The following is a 6,998-nucleotide window of genomic DNA, read 5'->3' on the forward strand; positions in this document are numbered from 1 at the left end:
TTACCGGGGATTGGATTGAACTTGGGTCCTTGGGCTTGCAAGGCAGGCGGCAGAACTACTGAGCTAAATACCTAGCCCTATGGTACCTTTTTATTTCTAAATATCTAAGTGAGTTTTCCTCAAAACAAAGATATTTTTTACTTAACAAGAGAACAAGAATTAAACCAGAAAATTAACACTGTCTCAGTATTGTCTAACCCATATATCTTATTCATATTTTGCTAAATGTCCCAGTAATATCTTTATCACAGTAACATAACCCCAGATCACACGTTGCATTCAGCTGTTAAGAGTCTTTAGGGCTCTTTGTCTGGAACAGTTCTCCAATCTCATCATCTTTCCTGACATTCACATGGTTGAAGAGCACCACTCAGCCAGCAGGATGGTCCTTACATCGCGGCTGTTTAGTGTTGTCTCATGAAAAGACTCAGGTTTTTCACTGTTCACTGGAATATTAGAAGAAAATGAGTGTCAAATCAACAGGAATATTACATGGATTTTCCCCTTTACCTGGGATGTTAGCTTTGTTTTTAATAAATTGAAGCACAACTTCTATACACAAAAATAACTACCCTTTATGAACATTTACAACCTGAATGCACCTGTGTAACCAGCATCCAGATCAACAAAAGTGCATTGCCTACACCCTAAACAGTAGACACTGGACTTAAGAACTCAATTCATTCGCCAGGGCTGGTTGTAACTCAAGTTGGTCAATTGAAGGCTCAGGCTTCTCTACACAGCCTTCAAAGTCTCTCTCCTGTACACAGGCAGATCTCAGTGTCCTGAGAGAGACGTTGACCACAATTTCTCAATTAACCCTACACAGGAAAGGATGTTGTAATGTTCCTTCCAGAACTTTTTAAGGGTTAAATCTGTATCTGAGACCATCAGGAAGCACAAGTGGCCAGCATCATAAGTTAAAACTAAAATTCTGATTGTAACCCAGGTTGTTGTATGTCAGGCTGGCATAACTTGAGGGCCCACTGAATCTCCTATTCCCCCACCAAATCACTACCTCCTCAAAATAATCACCTTCCTGACTTCTAACAGCATAAATTACATCTGCATTATTTTGAAATTCCAATAGACGAAATGATTAATTTCAGAAATCTCCTTGGTTTCTCACTTTTTTGTTCATATTATGTTCGTGAGAGTCTCAGAGCCCACTTTTAATATTAATAAGTATAACGGCTTCCAATTGGACCCTGAAGTGAAGTTTAAAGAACTTATCTATACACAATTTCAAGAAATCAATTAAATGCCTTTTTGTAATATCAAGGTCAGTAATATCCCACATAGTAAGATACACTTATTTATATAGACATAATTAAAATTGTATTTATAAACACAAACAGTATAATTTTTAATAAAGATAATGTGGATGTCAGTATATAAGTGCTGGGGCACAGGGATACTGATGATGTGTTGAGGGGCAGTGTCAGTTCCTAGTGCTAAGCTAGGCTGTGCAGGTAGGTGCAGGGCTGGGAGACACACATGCTCTCCCTCTCTCTCTCTCTCTCTCTCTCTCTCTCTCTCTCTCTCCCTCTCTCTGTTAGTTCGGGGATCTCTCTCCCTCTACCTGCTCTGGAAAGTGAGATGCTCAGGTAGGTGGCTCCTGTGGTGCATTTACACTCCCTGGTGGCCATGTGTGGAGCTGCCATCTGGTGTCTGGGCCCTGCTAGCCAGTGATCCACCGCCAGGGGTCTGAGCTGAGCCTGGCTATGCTGAGGGGGAAAAAATTGGAAGGTTCCTACTTGTCAAACTACTTAACATTTTTGCTGTTGTCTGTGTTACTGTTTCTTTTCCGGAGCCTTAAGCTCTTACTTTCTTGGTGGTTATGGGCTGCAGCACTGGGAAGAGCAGGCGACTGGCAGGTACCCCTGGGCTGCTGGGGATGGGGAGCATGTGGAGGACTGAGACAGCAGTCTTACTATTTCCCAAAGGTACGGAGGATAGAGGTGAACATTCCAGGTAGAGGAACAGCAAAGGCAAAGGCCCAGAGGTTGGTACGTGGAACTGAAGGTTAGCCTGAGAAACAGCTAGATTACATTTGACCTAGTCTCCAGCATAGCCTGGGGGTGGGGGTGCCCTGATTACAGTCCCTGATCCTAGTTCTTCAGACAGAAATAGCATTGGAACTGAGGAAAGGAGGACAGCTGTGCCCTGACACTTCACATTCTTTCCCCTGCCCTCATTCTACAGTCGTCACACAGCTCGGGGGATGTCTGTCCCCACATTATGGAAATGGTTGTCCCCATTTAACAGACGGAGAAATAAGGACTGTAAATTGGGCTGGGGGGTCCTTTGCTGTAGCCACACATCCAGTCAGTGACAGTGCTGGGTTTTGGCTGACCTGAGGCCTGGCCCTGTTAACCATCACATCACACAAGGTATCCTGTACCAAGACAAGAGAGGCTCTTGTTTCTTGGAAAAGCAGGTGTAGAGAATGGTCAAGAGCCTTGCACTTCATACATGACCCTAAATGTTGCCATGTACCCTCGTTCTCAGTAAGGAAGGAAAAATACCCAGACCGGATTCTTAGCCTTCTAGCCAGAATTGAGTTCTTCGGGTGGTGGTTTTCAGGCTTTGATTGTTGCTATTGGCTGATGAAAGAATGTTTGGCTTCTTGCGAGTGTATTTGAAACCCACTAGCCCTCCATTTCTCATAGTGGGGCCAAGCTCAGAAAGCACATATATATTGCTAATGCTGGGGAGGTAAAGGCTGTATTCAAGTTAAAATATTTACCTAAAATAGCTGGATAGAACATCATGAGTGTACTGTGTTCTCCCTTAGACCTTGGAGGTGCCCAAGCTGGTCCCCCAGACTACTAAAACATGGATAAAGAAGCTTTCAGGAGAATGACTTGGCTGGGAATCCAGAAAGCAGGGTTTAGATCCATCTCCTCCAAAGAGCTTAAAGTTCTCCGGGGATCCTGGGGGAGTCATTCAGGTCCCTGGACTTCATACTTTAAAAATTGGATACACAAGTGTCTCACGAAGTACATGGGTCCTGCCAGAGGTGAATAGCCTTCACAGTAAAGAAGTGGCTCTTCAGGAAACATTTAGAGTTGCTGCAATAAAGGGGAGTGGGTTCTTTCCTTCTCCCTGCAGGATTTTTCAGAACCTAGGCTATCCACTGTGCATTGTGAATCATTTCCAGGATGATAGTGGACTGTGGTCCTTCCTCAGAGAAGACTTTGTGGGATGGTATTCTGCAGGTTACACCTCAGGAAAGTGCAGGGGATGATACACTCTCCAGTCCTTCCCAGGCCTGGCCCAAGGCCTGGAGGGAGGGCCAGCAGTCTTGGCCATAAAATCCAAGCTCTTCTTTCGCTCGTGAAGTCAAGGACCTTTGCCCCTGCTATTTGCTCTCTCTGAAGATTGTTCTTTTGCTCCCTGATTACTTTAGATTGCCACTCCCTAGCTTCTTCAGATCTCCACCGTGTCTATCTCATCGGAGGAATCTTCACAGATTTTCCTATCTAAAGCAGAGTCCTTCAGTCCCCACTCCCCCAACCAGAGTGTGGGCTGTGCTGTGCCCTCTCCTCCTGCGTGTGTGTGTGTGTGTGTGTGTGTTTGTGTGTGTGTGGGGGGGGCAGATATTATTGGGTTTTTCCTGATTATTAGAAACGTGTGTTTAAAAGAAAAACAAGTAAAGAAGTAAATAGAAAGGTAAATGGAATGGGAAAGTTCCTACAGGGTTTCTAACTGCTGGCTACTAAACATTGTCCTGTTAAACATTTCTCTGCAGGCAACAGGTGTGCACAATGGGCGGTGGGGGGGAGATAAATCACTGTTTTTATCAGAGTGCCTGATCTTCTTGGTTGTAATCTGGTTTTTTTCTACGTGAAATTCTGTCCTGGCCAATTCCAAACCCAGCTCCACGACTTGCTAGATGAGAGTTGGATGGTGGGATTGAGCAGGCTGAGGTGGGGTCGCTGCGGCCAGGGGTTTTAGAACGCTGACACCCTGTACTCCATCGTTGGGCATAGCCCAGGCTGCCTGCAAGTCCCTCACTTCGCCCGGAGTAGCCTACTGGCTCGCTTCGACCAGAGCCTCCCCAGGAATCCCAGGGGAAGGACTGCTGGGCACTAGCGGTTTCCTAGAGAGCTACTGTTTGATTAGGTAGCGCAGGTTGGGATTCCAAGGCCATTGCTCGCAGACCGAGCTGACACTGCGGTCGCCAGCGGCCGGCTGGCGGTCCCCGGAGCGAGCTCGCGGAGCAGCGGCCCCTGCTGGCCACTCGTCTAAAAGCCTAGGAGGCCCCTGCAGGCGAAAGCGCGCTTCAGCAGGGTTCTGATGCACCCCTCCAACTTTCTGTAGCCTCTTCCTGCAGTTTTCTAGGACCCTTTTCTCCAAGCAGACTTTCGTGAAAGGTCTTGAGCCATTTACCACATCGATTACAGCTTGAATGGCGTGGATGCGAGATGGTGGTGACGAGAGGGATTATTTTATCCCCAACTCCCAGATCGTTGCAGCCTTGAGGGCAGTTGTTCTCTTGGCTGAGAGAGGTGGCCCTGTGTTTGGAAAAACCTTAAAGAGACTTAGAAACTCAGAAACTCAGGTCGCTTTTCCCAACGCGCCTGCCCATGCTCCTTTACAAAAGGGCAAGCGTTAGCATTGGTTGAGCACGCTAGCAGTTTAACACAGCTGTTTAGAGCCTCCTAACAATTTGCTAAGCCTATTAGCAAATCTTCAAAGCTGATTCGAGAAAGGGGCCGGCTTCAGTCAGTTTTCTGCCACTGTGACAAAGTACTTGAGGATAACTTAAAGGAGGGAAGATTGATTTGGGTTCCTGGATTCAAAGGTTTCTAACCAAGCCAGCTGGTTCCATTGCTTTCAGGCCTGAGTAGATGCAGAAGTATCACAGCAGAAAGACTGCAGAGGAAAGCTGGTTGCCTCCCGACAGTGAAGAAGCAGAGAGATAATTGCAGCACCTGGGGAGGCTGAGGCAGAAAGATCACAAATTCAAGTCCTGCCTGGGCAAGTTAGTGAGGTCCTGTTACTGTAGACAGCTCTGTCCCTCCAGGGAATCAATACAGAAGACAGTTGAAGTCCATTTACTGAAGGCCAGGATTCACATACTTCCCCTAGGGATGAACAGCAGTGACTGATATTGCTCCCTAGCCCATTCCTTCTAGGAAACCTTTTCCAGTCAGTTTGGTACGTGACTTGCTTCTCCATTTGATCCCCATTTAGTTAATATTATCCAAGCGACTATACTTGTTGTAATCTTACTGGACCCTCATTTTGTCCTACTTCATACACACCTCATAATTTCCCATAGGGTCAATATTTTCTGATGATTGTACTTTTAATCTTACTGCTTGACCATAGTTTTGTCCCACCTTGAGTCTGCCTCACCTCGTGGCTTTACTCAAAACTCTCTTGAGAAGCATGGTTGGCTGGCTACTTACTTTCTGGATGTCCTCTCCTGTCCCTCTTAGGCAGGAGCTGTCTTTCCCTCAATAAACATTCCCTATTTTTAACCTTTTTAACCTCTGGTGTTTCTAGAATTCATTCATTGATTTTAGAAAACAGGAATTTGGGATTTTGGATATCTAGCAGGTTGGGAGTAATATTTCACTTAAGAGTATGGTTTAAAGGTGTATCCATTTAGTTAGAAATGCCCTGAGCTTATCCTTCTTCACAGTAGAGAAGTACTCTATTACATTAAAAAAAACCCACATCTTTATGCAAACTTTCATTGATGGGCATTTGGGCTGTTTCCAAGAGTTAGCTATCACAAACTGTGCTGCTACAAATATGGGTATGCATACTTTGCTGGGATATGATGCTTTTAATTTGGGGGGAGATACTAAGAAGGGGAATAGCTAGGACAAATGGAACCTCTAGTTTTAGTTTTTTGAGGAATCTCCACACTGATTTCCACAGTAGTAGCTCAGTATACATTCCCACCAACAGCGGAGAAGTGTTCCTCCCTCTCCCCCAGCCCCGCCAGCATTTGCAGTTGGTTGATTTCTTGATAAGAGCAATTCTTTCTGGAGTGAGATGGAATTTCAGTGTTGTTTTAATTTGCATTTCCTGAATAACCAGTGATGTTGAACATTTTTCTTAGGTTTATTTGCTGTTTCTACTTCTTCATCTGAGAAGTGTCTATTCATTTCGGATGCCTGTTTTTGGATTGGGTCTTTAAATATGGGGGGATCTGAATTCTTTTTAGTTCTTTATATATTCTAGATACTAGTCCTTTGTCTGAGGAACAGCTAGCAAATTTTTCCCCCCGCACTGTGGGTTGTCTCTTCACTCTGTTGGTGTTTCTCTTGATGTGCAAAAGCTTTTCAATAAGAGCTTTTCAATAAAGCTTTTTAAATTCAGTTGCTGATTCTTTGTGATAGTTCCTGTGCTATCAGGGTTTTGTTTATAAAATGTTTGCCCATACCAATGTCTTTGCAAGTTCTACCTATTCTATCTTCCAGAAAAAATGAAAACAAATCTTTTGTAAATAAGGAGAGGAAGAAGGGTTGAGGTGGGTATGGGAAAAAAGAAGCAAGATAGATCATGTACAGGTACAAATTCTCTATGATGAATGTTATCATTATGTATATCTAAAGTGTATCAATAAAGGTTTTGTTTTTTTGGTTTTTTTTTTTTTGGTACCAGGGATAGAACTTCCGCCCCTGCACTTGTGAGGCAGGCTGTGGAAACCATTGAGCCACATCCCTGGCCCTAAAGGTTTTGCTCTTTTAAAAAAAGTAATATTACATAGTGATTTAGCAGAAAGATATTAATAATCTTAAGCATGTATCCTCCTAACAAGATAGCTTAAAGATACATGAAGTAAAAGCTAATTTGGGATATAAAAGAAAGAGAAAGAAAGAAAGAAAGAAAGAAAGAAAGAAAGAAAGAAAGAAAGAAAGAAAGAAAGAAAGAAAGAAAGAAAGAAAGAGAGGGCTAGGGATTTAGTTCAGTGGTTTTGCTGCCTGCATAGCAAGTGCAAGGACCTGAGTTCAATCCTAGTACCAAAAAAAAAA

This window comes from Fukomys damarensis, unplaced genomic scaffold (assembly GCF_012274545.1).
Source record: "Fukomys damarensis isolate Sample0158 unplaced genomic scaffold, DMR_v1.0_HiC HiC_scaffold_32, whole genome shotgun sequence".
Classification (NCBI taxonomy): domain Eukaryota; kingdom Metazoa; phylum Chordata; class Mammalia; order Rodentia; family Bathyergidae; genus Fukomys; species Fukomys damarensis.